Source organism: Symphalangus syndactylus, chromosome 23, assembly GCF_028878055.3.
Source record: "Symphalangus syndactylus isolate Jambi chromosome 23, NHGRI_mSymSyn1-v2.1_pri, whole genome shotgun sequence".
NCBI classification, from domain to species: Eukaryota; Metazoa; Chordata; class Mammalia; order Primates; family Hylobatidae; genus Symphalangus; species Symphalangus syndactylus.
The window spans coordinates 41,621,182-41,636,319 of NC_072445.2; the positions used below are offsets into that span (position 1 = coordinate 41,621,182).

Below are 15,138 nucleotides of genomic sequence, written 5' to 3' on the forward strand. Positions count from 1 at the left end.
CACCTGAATATGAAAACTCCAGGCCCTTCTACCAGCTAGCTGTAGAGCCCTGGGCACATCTGGCCTACAGTTGGCCCTGACAGACACTTTTACAGTGAGTGAGTGCTGAATGAACCCATATGAGTCAGTTTCCTCCTCTGCAAACCAGTGATGTAATTCCTGCCTAGCTGATTCAGAAGAATAAGTGAGAAGAAACACAGTGCCAAGAAAAACAGACACAAGACCTGTGGAAGGCTGGGCACCAGTGCTCTAAAGCAAGATCTGCCTAAACTGGCAGGAACATTTTTCACATCAGAAACAGGAGTTGGTCTGGATTCTGTCTGGGGCCAGTTTGAGAGGGAGATGGGGGCAGCAGAGCGGGACAGGGGCGGGGGCCTATGCAGGGCCAGGCACTGAAGCAAAGCCAAGGCCTGGAGAGAGCTGGCTCCTGGTGTCTTCTGGGCAACTCAGACTGCTCCGTGCCTCACCCACCGTGGTCCTTTCTCCTCCAGGATCTCTCGGTGCTGTTGTCTTCACCTCCTCCTGCCCTCCTGGTCCCTAGCACTCTAGGACTCACAAAGATGCTGCTCTGAAAACCCCAAGGCAAGCATGGAAGAGCAGAACAGCTCCAGGGGCAGTGGGAAGATGAGGGCACCCCCGCATGTTGACGGACACCAAGGGTGGGTGTGGATGAGATGAAGGGGATCAACACAGGAGTCTGTCTGGGAAAGCCTCTAAATCCCACCCTGCACCAACCTCACCCCTGCAGTTCGTTGTGTAGTTACAGCTCTCAGCTCTCAGCTCCTTCCCAACCACACCCCAGTCCAGATCTCAGGGCTCCCTCTCCCCACCCCCTCCAGAGCAGCACAGTCCACAGAGTCCTTGAACAGGAATTCCCCCTCATCTAAAAGTTAATTATTTCTTAGTGGGGAGGGACAGCTGGTCCTCTCTTTCCAGTGACCCCATATCTTTGTTCAAGGCATCCAGTTATACTCCCTGAGCCAGGGATCTCTATCTGCCCTCCAGACACCTATGCCCAAGACAAGGAGCTCCTGGGCTTTGCAGTACATGAGGCCTTAAGCTAATGGACTAGAAAAAGAGAAAAAGAGGTCGAATTCCTCATTTAGAGCCAGACCCTGCAACACAGGTTCCAAGGGCCTCAGCCCCCTACCCTGGCTGATGCTCCCTCCACCACTGCCCCTCAACAGGGCCGTAAGCCCCTGACACAGCTGAGCTGGCCCAAGCTGAGGAGTTGCTGGAGCAGCAGGTGGAGCTGGATGAGGCCCTGCTGGGAGGGCAGGAGGGGGTTAGGGCTGAAGCCCTGGGGCTCAAGTTCCAGAAGCTGAAGGAACAGATGAGGAGGCACCGAGAGAGCCTGGGTGGAGACACCCAAGCTTCCCATCAGTGCCCACAGCACCCTCTATCCCTGGAAATACTGTGTGCCACCCCCAGGAACCCCGGGATCAGAAACATCCCAGTCTCTTTTGGGCTATATAAAGCAGAAGAGACCCCAACAAAGGACTGGCAATTGGCAAGTAGTGGGGGAGCCAGGGCTCTGCAGTCTTAGTCCCATCCCCCTTTGACCTCGCAGCAGGACACTCAGGCCTTACAGGAATTTATCCTGGACCATGCCCTAAAATAACCTCACCCCAAATACAATAAAACGAGAGACCACCCACACATAATGCAGATGCATTTGTGTTTCATTTTTAGTTACGTTAAAAATTCTGACAATCAGGAATGGGGGTTCAGGAGTGGTGCTGATGCAGAAGAGGAAAGCCAGGGGGTGGTGGTGGTGGCTGTCAGGGGTGGGGGCAGCAGGGTCTCCTTCACCCCCACCCTGCTGTCCTCTCCTGAAGGGCAGATGGCCACATTCCAGAATGAGTGAGTCTCCTACTGCATCTGTTCAACTGAGGAGGAAACATGGCACAGTGAGAATAAGGCATGAAAAGGACAAAGCGAGGCAGGAGCACACAGCACACATGCAGACACTGGTGTACTGCCTGGGTTCAGAGGACGGACTTGGGGGTGGGGGAAGAGATGTAATATGATGAGAGAAGATAGAGACCCCACATAGAGGCCAGCAAAATGTCCCAACACAGCATCAAAGGCCAGGGGGCATGAACCATTCAATTGTTCATTATGTGTTAAGTGCCCATGACCTACATGATGGGACTGAAGACACAGTAAGGAATAGGGAGGAACTAAGGGTTTCATGAAATCAGCACTCACTGTGGAGGAGACGTCTGTCTCATCAGTCAGCTCACTAACACTGAACTTAAAGCGATGCTGCCCATCACTGAGGATCCTGGCATCATTCACATCCGACACAAGCGTGATGGCCAAGCCCTGTTCCAAACCAGTCTGCTCTAGTCACCTGGAAGGAGACAGAGGGTAGGACTAGAAGATCCCAAAGAGGGAAGACAGCCAGAGGGAGGGATGAGGATGTGAAGTGTGAAAAGATACAGAAAATAAGCAGGTGGGAGAGTGGGTGTCCCTCTGCATGTGGAGCTTACCTGATACACGTAGGTCTCAGAATCTTCAGGCATGTAATAGATAAAGGCAGTTTTCACCTGCTCCATGTCCATGACTTGGCCAAATAGGGTTGGTAGCCAAAGAATTGGTCTTTAAAAATCTTTTGGGGTCATTCTCAGACAAGTGCAGAACAACAAAAAATGTCACCTGAGGTGCATTCTCCTTCTCAGGTTCAGAAATGAACCACATTGTAAGAGAAACCAAAGGCTGTAATTCTCATGGCACCCAGAAAACTGGACTAGGGACCTGGAGAGTCATTTGCCTGTCATTGCTCCACCACTCACATGCTGTGTGACTTCAGGAGAAACTCTCTACTCATAGGGCCTCTGATTCATCTGTGAATCATGGACAAATGCCTCCATTCTAGCAACCTTACTGAAATGCAGGGAGGACCAAGTGATCAATGCAGAAGAAAAAAGCAAAGTGATGACATTTACTCCTAGACAAGACTCTTTAGGAAAAGTACCTTAAAAGTAGGAGAAAACATAGTATACTTGCAATCCCCTGCCAAAAAGCCTCTTTGGTCTAGCAATTATGATTGTTCATCATCTTTCTATAAAATTAGGGCAAAACTAGCTCACTCAGTATCTCAAATAAATTAAACACAGTTTGTGATTCTATGTCCACAACTTTTGCTGTGTGTGAAACTGAAAAGAAATGGGGACACATCCATGTTTGTGTGGTGGCCAAGAAACCCACAAAGGCTTGGAAATGACCCTATATCATCCATTTTCCATTGACTTACTCTGTGTTTTGGAATCCCAGGCAATTCATATTCTTAAAAAAATCACATGTTGGCCGGGTGCGGTGGCTCACGCCTGTAATCCCAGCACTTTGGGAGGCCAAGGCGGGTGGATCACGACGTCAGGAGATCGAGACCATCCTGGCTAACACGGTGAAACACCGTCTCTACTAAAAATACAAAATTAGCCAGGTGTGGTGGCAGGTGCCTGTAGTCCCAACTTCTCGGGAAGCTGAGGCAGGAGAATGGCGTGAACCCGGGAGGCAGAGCTTGCAGTGAGCTGAGATTGTGCCACTGCACTCCAGCCTGGGTGACAGAGTGAGACTCCATCTGAAAACAAAACAAAACAAAACAAACAACAAAAAAAATCACATGTTGATACATAGGACAGGGTAGAAAAGGTAATATTTCTGTTTTAATTTGCTAGGGCTGCCATAACTAAGTACCACAGGCTGGGTGAGTAAAATAATAAATATGTATTGTCTCACAGTTCTGGAGGCTACAGGTGCATGTCAAGGTGCTACGGGGTTGCTTTTTTCTGAGGCCTCTCTCCTTGGCTTGTAGATGGCCACTTCTGTCTTCTCAACATAGGACTTCAACATATGAATTTCGGTTGGGGAGGGACACAATTCATCTCATAACGGCGTGGATCATCCTTGGTAGTGGATATTCTAAAAAATAAAACAGAGTATATCCCTTTGGCTTGATGCTTTCTCTTGGTTTTCTGAATCTTTGGTCTTGCAATAAGAAAAAAAAAGAACAAGAATCAACGTTTAGTTTTTCCCAGAAGGTGAACCCTCCCTAAGTCTGGGTAACCCAAGACACCAAGAAGAGGTGCTGTGCAGTTCTCCAAAGTCTTACTTTCTCCAGGAATTCTGTTTCTCCCTTTCTAACTGGGGAGAAGATTCTCTCAAGAGAGCCACCTCTTCTGATGCTGTATGGGCTTCATTCTGCTTGAAATTACTAAGTGGATCTTGATAAAAAGGAAATATTTGCCAATTTTTATCATGGTCATATTTTTGTACTTTTTAAAATGTCCCATATTGTGTTGAGTTTATTTTAAAAATATTTTTAAAGGTAATACATAACATTTGTATATGTTTATGGGGCACATGTGATCATTTGATACATGCACAGAGTGTGGAATAATCAAGTCAGGGTGTTTAGGGAATCCATCACCTCAAGCATGTATCATTTCCTTGTGTTGGGAACATTTAAAATCCACTCTTCTAGCTGTTTTAAATGTACATAATTGTTAGCTTTAGTTGGCCTGCTGTGCTATAGAACATTAGAACTTTTGTTTTTATATAACTGTACATTTGTACCCATTAATCTACCTCTCTACATCTTCCCACCCCTACATTCTTCCCAACCTCTGGTAATTTTCATTCTACTCTCTACCTCCATGAGATTAACCTCTTTAGCTCACACATATGAGTGACAACATGTGATATTTGTGTTTCCTTGCCTGGCTCATTTCACCTAACATGACCTCTGGTTCCATCCATGTTGCTGCAACTGACAGGATTTCCTTCTTTTTCTATGGCTGAATTGCATTCCACTGTGTATATACTACAGTTACTTTATTCATTCACCCATTGATAAATTCACCCATTGATTTCACATCTTTGCTATTGTGAATAGTGCTTCAATAAACATGGGCGTGCAGGTACTCTTTTGATATATTGACTTCATTTCCTTTGGATAAATACCCAGAAGTAGAATTGTTGCATCGGATACTAGTTCTATTAATAGTTTCAGTTTTTTGAGAAATCACTCTACTGTTTCCCATAATGGCTGCACTAATTTTCATGACCACCGACAGTGTATAACAGTTCCCCTTTCTCCACATGCTCACCGACATCTATTATTTTTTATTTTTTAATAATAGCCATCCTAACTAGGGTTAGGGTAAGATATATCTCATTGTAGCTTGATTTTCATTTTCCTGGTATTTAGTGATGTTGGGTGTTTTTCACACACCTGCTGGCCACTTGTATGCCTCCTCTTGGGGAATGTCTATTCAGATCCTTTGTCCACTTTTTAATTGGATCATTTGTATTTTTTGCTGCTAAGTTTTTGAGTTCCTTGTATATTCTAGATATTAGTCTAGAATATACTAATTGGATGAATATACTAGTTGGATGAATACTTAGTAAATATTTTCACTGTTCAACAGGTTATCACTTTATTCTGTTGGATGTTTCCTTTGCTGTGCAGAAGCTTTTTAGCTTAATGTAGTCTCATTTGTCTATTTTTACCTTTTTTGCCTGTGCTTTTGAGGTCTTAGCCATAAAATCTTTGCCCAGACTCATGTCCTGTAATGTTACCCATAAGTTTTCTTCTAGTAGTTTTATAGTATTGGGTCTTACATTTAAGTCTACAATCCCTTTTGAGTTGATTTTTTATATATGGTGAGAGACAGGGGTCTAGTTACATTCTTCTGCATCTAGTAGCGTTTTCTCAGCACCATTTATTTAAGAGACTGTTCTTTCCCCAGTGTATATTCTTGGTTCCTTTGTCAAAGGAACTCCTTTGAGAATTCTTATTAAGAAGCCATGTTTAGTTTCACCAAATGCTTTCTCTGCATCTATTGAGATGATAATATGGTTTATGTCCTTCATTCTGTTGATGTGGTATATGACATATTTTGATTCACATATGTCAAACAATCCTTGCATCCCGGGTATAAAACTCACATGATTATGGTGTATTGTTTTGATCTGTTGTTGGATTTTGTTGCTAATATTTTCAATTACTATTTTTTATTACTAACATTTAAATTTTTATTGTAAGCATTTTAAACTTGTAAAATTTACATATACTGAAATGATCAGATCTGTATCAAATTCATCAATGAATTTTGACAAATACAGCACCCATGCCACTATGAAGATACACAAAGTTCTCTATTTTTCTGCCTTCAAATTAGCCCCCTTTCCCCAGCAGCCATTGATCTGATGACTATCATGATAGAATAGCTCTTCCTGTTTCAAAACTTCATACATATCCATTCATCCCATATGGCCTCCCTTGTGCCTGGCTTTTTGCACTTGGTGTAATATCTATATGGTCTACCCAGGTTGTTGCATGTATCAGTAATTCGTTCATTTTTAATGCTGGTAGTATTGCATTGTATCATTGAGTCACAATTTTTTTTGTACATTGTGGGGTTATTCTTGGTTTTTTACAAATAAAGGAACTAGGGACATTATTGTACAGGGATTCTTGGACATAATCTTTATTTCACTTGAGTAAATACCTAGGAGTGGAAATTCTAGCCATAGAGTACTAGCTTGTTTAACTTTATTAGATGATATAAAACTGATTTTCAGAGTGTCTGTTTTATATTCTTCTAGGCAGTGGATGAGACTGTTTCACATCCTTGACAACATTTATATTTATTAATCACTTAAATTTCAGCCATTCTAATAAGTGCTTAGTGGTTTCTCACTGTGGTTTTACTTTGCATTTTTCCCTGATGACTATTGGCCATTCATGTGTCTTTTTTGTAATGTTTCAGAAGATTTCTCTAAAGATTGTGGAAGGAGCTAAATAAACGTGATTTCTCTTTCCCTAAGTGCTAGACCTAAAGCCAGGATGGTCTCCATCTCCTGACCTGGTGATCCGCCCACCTTGGCCTCCCAAAGTGCTGGGATTACAGGCGTGAGCCACCGCCAACACTTTGGTTTTTAAAATCCTGTAACTATTTGGGTGTGCGGCTTACCTTCATAATATTTTCAAACAAATATTTTTTCTTAACCACCATACAAATCCAAGTTTATTATTTTTATTTTTACATTTTATTTATTTATTTTTGAGACAAGGTCTCTTTCTGTCACCCAGGCTGGAGTGCAGTGGTGAGATCATAGCTCACTGCAGCCTCGAACTCCTGGGCTCAAGCTATCCTTCTGCTTCCAGAGCTGGGATTATAGGCCTGAGCCACCGTTCCTGGCCAAAATCCAAGTTTATACTGTAATGTAAAATTCCAACATTTTAACGAAAGTGAAAGTCACAACGTTATCCCAGTCCCTGGGGTCCCTGTCAAAATTTTGGTGAGTAATCCTCCGGGTTTTCCCCTACTTAAATATATATTATGTAAGTGGTATTACTGGTATTATAATTCCGTATATCCTCGTCCTTTTAAAAATGGGTAAAAGTAGGCTGGGCACAGATCTTCTCATAACAATGCTTAAAAATTCATCCTCCCCTTTTTAACGACTGCATGGAATTTTATCACATGGCTCTTCTTTAGGGGACTATGGAAAGGTTATTTCTTTATCTTCATTGTGGTAGTGGATATGTGGGTGTGTAAAACAGCCAAACAGTACAACTCAATGAGCTGTACATTTCAAATAAACACATTTATTGTATGCAAAGTATGTCCCAATAATAATTTTAAAATATTATTCTATTTGAGATTGGTACTTTGATTTTGTAAAACAAAACCCTTGTTCTTGTACCCATGAGATGCACCCTGGCACATCTGGAGGTAGAAGCTCATGCTCTCTGCAGCTTGACCTCGCAAGCTCTGAAATAAGAATAATAAGCCGTATATTTACAGATTCATACACAGAGAAAAAAATCTAGGGTAAAAATGTTCATAAATAACAAAACTAGATAAAGGACAAAAATAAAAGTTAGAAGTAATAAAACCACATCTTTCAAATATTATGCTCACCTTCACCTTTTCTCTCCGCTTTTCTCCCTCTCTCTTCCTTTCTTCGAAACGTCCCCGCATCCTTCTCTCCTTTCTCCACTCTTTGCTTTTGATCCCCATGTATTCCAGCCTCCAGGCCAACACACGTCACTGCTTCCGCCTGGGGTAGGTCAAGGAAGGGACGCGAGGCGGAGCTGTCACCGGATTCTGTGAGCGGCAGCGCCCTGTGCCCCGCTGGTCTTGTATCATTTCAGGAACCTTAGCTCCAGTCTCTGTTGGGGCCACACTCGGGGTGTAAATTTGGATCCTCACTGAAGGGGGGGGACCCTGAGAGGCTTTTTCCTGGCCCCTTAGTTGTGGGTTTTCCTTCGGGCGGCGGAGCCCGTTTCCATCAGAACCGCCCAGAGACGGTCGCTGCCTTCCTGTGGTGACGCAGCAGCTGGAAGCGTTTTCGGATCCTGGAATCCGTGGGCGGCCTGTGGGAGGGGCTGAGGCGCATTTCCCTACTCACCCGGCTCCGAATCCACCGCGGTGCTGTTTCAAGCGAGTCAGATTCCAGATCGCGCTCCAGCCTGGACTCGGAATTCCTGCCCCGCGGGTCTGCATTTTCACCGCGGCAGGTGTGAGCGCCCCGCAGCTGGAGACCAGAAGCCTGAAGGCAGCTCCCCCATCCCCAGCCCACAGCGCCGTTATTCCGTTTCTATATCAGTAAACACTTGTCATTTTCCGTAGACCAGGGCGGGGTGATGGGTGATCCCAGTCCTCGCAGTGAACTCTGGGGCGCAGACTTGAAAACGCGCTCGGGCGCCCAGCGCAGCCGCGTCCTGAGTTACACAGGCGACCGCGCTGGCCCGTTTCTCATTCTTTTCCGGACCCAGAAGTGGCGCCTAAAGTCTGCGAGGAGAAAATCTCCTGTGTGCTGATAAGTCCAGGAATCTAAGGCGAGTGCTGAGGGAGAAAACGTAGTTGATGAGGCAGAACAGAAGGGGCTGGAGGTGGGGTAGAGGGGGAGGGCTTTGGACAGAAAAGACCTGGGAGATTTGGTTGGGGAGGAGCAGCCAGGCCTAGAGCCTGGGGAGCGACTCACCCAAAGTCCAAGATCATCACAGCCTCCCCTATCCCAGAAAGGGAGGGATTGGCTTTATGTCTTGTCGCGATCACCTCTAAATGCGTTGGAACAAACTTTGCATATTATTATTATTATTATCGTCATTGAAGTATTAAAAGTCTTTTTGGGAGTGAGCTGAATGAGACCCTTTGCTGGAACTGGCACAGGGAGAAAAGGTCCTCGAGAGAGGGTACACTGTGGAAGGAAGGGCTTGGGACCAGTGTCAGAAGAGCTGGGTCCATCTCCCTCTCTGCCCCTCACTGCTCTTGTGACCTTTCGCAGTGTAAATAATCTCTCTAAGGTGGGGACAAGACCCCAGTCCCGGTTGTGCTCAATATATTATGATGCTCGAAATAAATAATCAGTGAATGTGAATGGGAAAACTAAGTAATTGTTAAAACTCTGTGATGTATGACATTTTCACCTACAGAAAAGTGTAGGCTAGAGGTCTTAGGGAATAGTTAGTAATCATAGTTAGAATTCCCTTAAAAAAAATGTTCGTAAAGCTGACGAAGATGGAAGAGACACAGTTCCTGATCATGGATGGTTCATTGTCTAATGGGGGTTGGTACCAGATGGTAAACGACAGCTGGGCGTGGTGGCACTCGCGTGTAGTCCCAACTACTCAGGAGGCTGAGGTGGCAGGATTGCTCTAGTTTTCGGCGGAGCGGGAGCGGCTCGGCATTTCTGGGGGGTCTGAATGGGTCGCAGCGAGCGCGGTGCGGTCGCGGCGGGGCTCAGGTGAGATGTCGGGGTGCGGGAGCTGGACGCGGCCGGTTGCCGCCACTCCTCAGCCCTGCTTTCCAGTCTCTTTTCAGTCCTCCTCGGTACGCGCATCACCCGCCCCCTGCACTTTCTGGTCTCTTCTTGCACTTGCTCTCCTGGCCTCTCCTCCGCCTCCTCTCACTTTTCGGACAAACCAGCCCTTCTGAAGTCCCCGGGTTCCCGGTCTGTTCCTGTGAATGGCAATCGAGGGCCCTTCCAGCTCTGCCGCTGATGCAGCCACATCCCCCGGTGCTCGGAGCGGCTCTCGGGTCCCTGAAGCCCTGTCCTCTCCCTGGAGTCCGCGTGTTCTCAGCTCCCCGGCCGCAGTCCCTGGAGTTGGGGCCCTCCTTTTCTCGGGACCAGGAGCTGGTGCTTCCTATTGCTATGGGAACTATGGGGCTCCTGACTCTCAAGCTGAGGGGTTGGATCTGCAGGCTCCGGGCAGAGGATTCTTCCTGCGACTTCTCCCATCCCCAGCTCATTCTCCCCTCGCCTCCTGTTCCCAGGGTTCTTTCCTCTCTGGCAACCCTCCCAGCTACTGTGGACTCCAATGATCTAAGGACACCAGCTTCCCTCCTACCTCCTCCCTGCCCATCTCAGGGTCCCCTGGGTCCTGTTGCCCTCCCTGCTCCCTGCTACCCCTTTTTGTCTGCAGTTCTCTGATCCATTTGTAGGGTGTCCTCTGCCCTCATCCCCTGCTCCCACCACCGCAGGTCCCTCCTGCCTCCCTTATGGGCCTTTCCTACAAGCAGCCTTCACCTATTGCTGCCCCTATGCCTCCCCATTCCCAACTGTCCCTGACCCTAACTTTCTGGTGCTGCCTTTTGTCCGGGGAGTCTTCCCTCCATCCCACTCCCCTCCAGGCCACTTAAGGGGAGCCCTGGTGCTAATGAAAGTTGGGCCTTAGGCAGGGCGAAGAGCAGCACAGATGCACCCTCCCCTCCAGTGCAAGTGCCTGCTCTGGGCCCTGCCTCATGGCGGCCCCTTCCCCACTCCTTTATCCTCAGCCTCACCCTCTTGAGGACCCCACCCTGGTATGGGGTATAGGCAGGAGGCCAAGGAGAGCCCTCAGGTGCTGGACCATCCCTCCCTGGTCCCTCTGCCCCTCTCCGCCTTGGGACCTTGTGCTGTTTCCACCTCTTGCCCAGCTGCCTGGGGCCCTCAGCAAATTCTCACCCTCCCCAAGCCCCACCCTCCCCCAAAGAACCCCTCCCTTCCTGTTCTCACTTTACCCCAAGTTCTCCCAGGGTCACCCCCGCTCCATGCTCATGCCACCCTTTAGTCCTTTCCCTGCCCATCTCCTCACCCCCACCCAGACCCAACACAGGCTCTAGTCCACTGGCTCCTTGACCCTCATCATCTTTTGGTTCCTTGACCCCAGTGGGCTGTCAGTTCCTAGACTTCATATCCAAAATCTTCACTTACCACACAGTGGGCTGTGGTCGTCCCCTCCGCTAGGACTTCTCCCAGCACTACCTTCCTCCTGTGAGGGTTTTCTAACCTGAGCCCTCTTTTGGAGTGTGACTGCTCCCCCTCCAGCACCACTCCTCTCTGAAGGCCCTTCCTCAGGCGTGAATCTCACCTCTGCTTTGGTTTTTTTCTCTCTGACCAGGACCCCAGCCTCTTTCTAATTCTGTATTATGGTTTGGTACACTGTGACAATTTCTTTTTTGTTGTTTCATTGTGGTAAAATATACATATAAAGTTCACTATTTTCACCATTTAAAAGTGTACAGTTCAGTGGCATTAAGTACCTTCTCATATTTGTGCATCCTGAAACTCTGTGCCCATTAAACAGTAGCTCCCCGTTCCTCCTTCCCCCAACCCCTGGAACCACTGTTCTACTTTCTGTCTCTATGAATTTGGTGATTGGGAATTATGCTGCTATGAACATGAGTTTTCAAATATCTTCTTAATGTTCCTGCTTTCATTTCTTTTGGGTAAATACCCAGATGTAGAATTTCTGGATCACATAGTAATTAATTTTTTAGTTTTTGGAGGAAACAACCTACTGATTTCCATAGCAGGTGCCCCACTTTCCCAATGTACTACATATTTCCCAATGTACTACACAAACGTTCCAGTTTCTCTACCTGTTTGCCAAACTTTCTCTCTCTCTGTGTGTGTGTGTGTGTGTGTGTGTCTGTGTGTTTGTTTATAGCCATCCTAATTGGTGTGAAGTAGTAGCCCATTGTGGTTTTGATTTGCATTTCCCTAATAACTACTGATGTTGAGCATCTTTTCATGTGTCTATTGGCCATTTGTATATCTTCTTCAGAGAACTGGCTATTCAAATTCTTTGCCTACATAGTTTTTTTTTTTTTAGTCTTATGTTTGTGTTACAGGAGTTCTTTATGTATTCTGGATATTAATCTTTTATTAGATATATGATTTGCAAATATTTTCTTCCATTCTGATGGCTGCCTTTTCACTCTGCAGATTGTGTTTTTTAATGCTCAATTTTTTTTATTTTGATGAGTCCAACTTATCAATTTTTTCTTTGTTGTCTGTGCTTTGGTGTTATATCCATAAAAGTATTGTCAAAACCTATGTCATGAAGATTATTCCCAATGTTTCATTCTAAGAATTTTTCAGTTTTAGTTCCTGAGTGTAGGTCTTTGATTTATTTAGAGTTAACTTGTATATGTGGTGTAAGACAGGAGCCCAACTTCATTTCTTTTTGCATGTGAATGTTCGGTTTTCCTGGCACTGACCCTCCCTTACTCCCAACTTGTCCACGATGAGCCTTCCTCAAAGGCAGCGGCCCTCGATTCCATCTCACCCTCACCTGTGCAGCATAGGCATGCTGGTCATGGGTCACCCTGAGCCTGGGTCGCTTCCCATTTCCACCCTCCCCTCAGGCAAGACCTTCCTTCCACCACTGCCTTTGTGCTCCTCCCTTGCCACTGCAGGGCAGCCTCTCTCCTTGGCCTCCTCCCTATACCCTTAGGTGGCCTGTGGCCACCCTGCCTTGGCACCTGGCCTACATGTTTGCCATCTCCATTGCCCCTTCTTCCGTTCCTCAGTCCACTTCTCCATCCTCCTGCCCTCCCAGTTTTCCTTGTATCTGAAATCTCATTTTTGTCCCTTTGCCTCTGCATTTCCTGCCACCTCAGGAAGGTTGGGACAGCAGACCTGTGTGTTAAAGATCAATGTGAAGTTACTTCCAGGAAGAAGCTTCATCTGTGGTTTCCTCTTCCCCAGGGCCCCACAGTCTTCATTACAACCTCACGTTGCTGTTCTGGGATGGATCTGTGCAGTCAGGGTTTCTCACTGAGGGACATCAGGATGGTCAGCGCTTCCTGCCCTTCAACAGCCAGAAAGGCAGGGCTGGGTCCTGGGGACAGTGGGCAGAAGAAGTTCTGGGAGCTGAGACCTGGGACACAGACTGAGGACTTGACAGAGAATGAGCAGGACCTCGAAGGGCCCTGGCATATATCAAGGGCCAGAAAGGAGGTGAGAGTTGGCAGTGGGCAAGAGTGATGGGAAGCCTTTTCCAGGAGAGCTGGGGGCAGAGAGCAGGGACCTGTCTATTCCCACTGGATCTGGCTGGGGGTAGGGGTGAGGAATGGGGGTCAGCAGAGCTCAGCGGGGAGGTAAGCTGGCACTCAGCCCACACAGAAAGGCATGGAGGAGGGCCAGGGAGGGGTCCCCTCGGGTCTGAGTTCCTCACTTGGACTGGAATGGAGAAGTCACTGCTGGGTGGGAGTAACCTTGCATTCCCTCCAGGAGATTAGGGTTTGTGAGATCAGGAAGCCAGGAGCACCAGGGGCTTTAGGCATTCCTACTCCTAGGAGTAGCTCTTCCTCTCTCTCAACCTGGAGACTCAGGAATGGACAGTATCCCAGTCCTCCAGAGCTCAGACCTTTGCTATGAACATCACAAATTTCTAGAAGGAAGATGCTATGCAGGCCAAGACACACTCTTGCCCTATATGGGTAGACTGCATGCAGAAACTACAGCAGTATCTGGAATCCTGTGTGAGTGTCAGGAGAACAGGTACTGGGCCTGGGTAGGGGCTTTCCTCCCCCCATTCCACTAGAGTCACCCCTACCCCCAGCTCTGTCCAGGGAAACCCTCCTTGTGCTATGGATGCATGTGTTTTCATGCATGTGTTGGTGTGTTATATCCTGATTTTTCCCTCCTGTTAGAGTCACTGGAAAAAGACAGTGGGTCAGGGATTGAAGAGTCCAGTGTCATAATCTGGGGAAGCAGTGGGCCCTCTGACAGAAGCCTGAACCTGGGTGGGTGTCAGGCAGGAGAGGAAGCCCCCAGGGCCAAGGCTGCCCCATCTGCCTCCCAGCCTGCCCATCCCAAAGAGTTCCCTCTGGTCCCACGTACCAGGAGCCCACCCCTGACATTCCCCTCCTCAGCATCAATGCAGGGATCCCAGAGCATAAAGACACAGTCTCGAGGCCCATTCTTCTGCCAGCCTAGAGGAATTGGTTCCCAGGGTAAGGACAGACTTGCAGAAGGTCTGGGGTCCGTGAGGACTTCTGCCAGAGTCAGAGCAGTGGAGTGGACCAGCCCTGTTCCCTGTATCTCCATTAGAGGGGAGCAGGGTTTGGCCTCATTGTCTCTGCCCTTTCTTCTCCAGTCCTCCCCTCCTCCACCATGAATGTGACCTGCAGTGAGGCCATGGAGGGCAACATCACCCTGATATGCTGGGCTCTGGCTTCTATCTCCAGAATATCTCTCTGACCTGGTGTCAGGATGGGGCATCTTTGAGCCAGGATGCCCAGCAGTCTGGGAGTGTTCTGTCCAATGGGATGGGACCTACCAGACAGGGGTGGCCTGCAGGATTCCCCAAGGAGAGGAACAGAGGGTCATCTGCTCCATGGGATACAGCAGGAATCACAGCACTCACCCCATGTCCTCTAGTGAACCTGGGACCACCCTTGAGGGTTCCAACATAAGGAGGATCAGGCCAAGGTGGGGGCAGCAGGAATGAGCTGTGGCTCTGGGTGCCCAGTGTGTAACAGGCCCTTTTTTTCAGGAATGGCCCTGGTGCTTCTGAGTTGATGACCAGCCATTCCATATGTTGCTGCTGTTGCTGCTTTCATCATCATTGGTATTATTATTCTCTGTGTCCTTTGATCCAGGTGAGAAAAGGGGACAGTTGCTAGAGATGGGAGGGTCCCTGTCTAGGCAGTAGGGTCCCCTCATACCTTTTGTACAGACAGGCTTGTAGGTGACAAGGCTTCTAGAACAGGCGATGAAAGTTGGGGTATTTGGGAGAGGAACGAGAGCCCCGTTGCTATCTACACCCCTGTGAGAAAGAAACTCACCCATTCAAACCCAAAGAATAGACTCAGAGACCCAGAGAACAGCGAAAGAGAGACTTTTAAT

General features: G+C 47.5%; 1 protein-coding gene, 1 long non-coding RNA gene and 1 pseudogene across 9 annotated transcripts in view; 2 read left to right on the forward strand and 1 right to left on the reverse strand.

The window, feature by feature from the left end:
• The window catches only part of LOC134735712 (putative uncharacterized protein ZNRD1-AS1), an 82,112-nt gene extending 80,338 nt beyond the window's left edge, over window positions 1–1,774 (forward strand). For 3 of the 6 annotated variants that reach the window (XR_010119103.1, XR_010119104.1, XR_010119106.1), the window contains exon 6: window positions 492–1,660. The gene's annotated coding sequence lies outside the window, so the exon portion shown is untranslated. Of the gene's footprint in view, window positions 1–491 lie in introns of all 6 variants that reach the window. The other 3 variants (XR_010119105.1, XR_010119109.1, XR_010119110.1) reach the window with 3 other exon arrangements.
• Window positions 1,665–8,804, reverse strand: LOC129473839 (uncharacterized). Of its 3 annotated transcripts, XR_010119119.1 has the most exons (5): window positions 7,938–8,804; window positions 3,745–3,927; window positions 2,496–3,586; window positions 2,212–2,356; window positions 1,665–1,889 (listed from the first exon to the last, which is right to left on the reverse strand). It is a non-coding gene; the product is annotated as an uncharacterized lncRNA (long non-coding RNA). The 3 variants fall into 3 exon arrangements; XR_010119118.1 differs by having other exon boundaries at window positions 2,212–3,586; XR_010119117.1 differs by having other exon boundaries at window positions 2,212–3,927.
• A 735-nt stretch (window positions 8,805–9,539) lies between these two features.
• Window positions 9,540–14,740, forward strand: LOC129473152 (MHC class I polypeptide-related sequence B-like; annotated as a pseudogene).
• The last annotated feature ends 398 nt before the right edge of the window (window positions 14,741–15,138 follow it).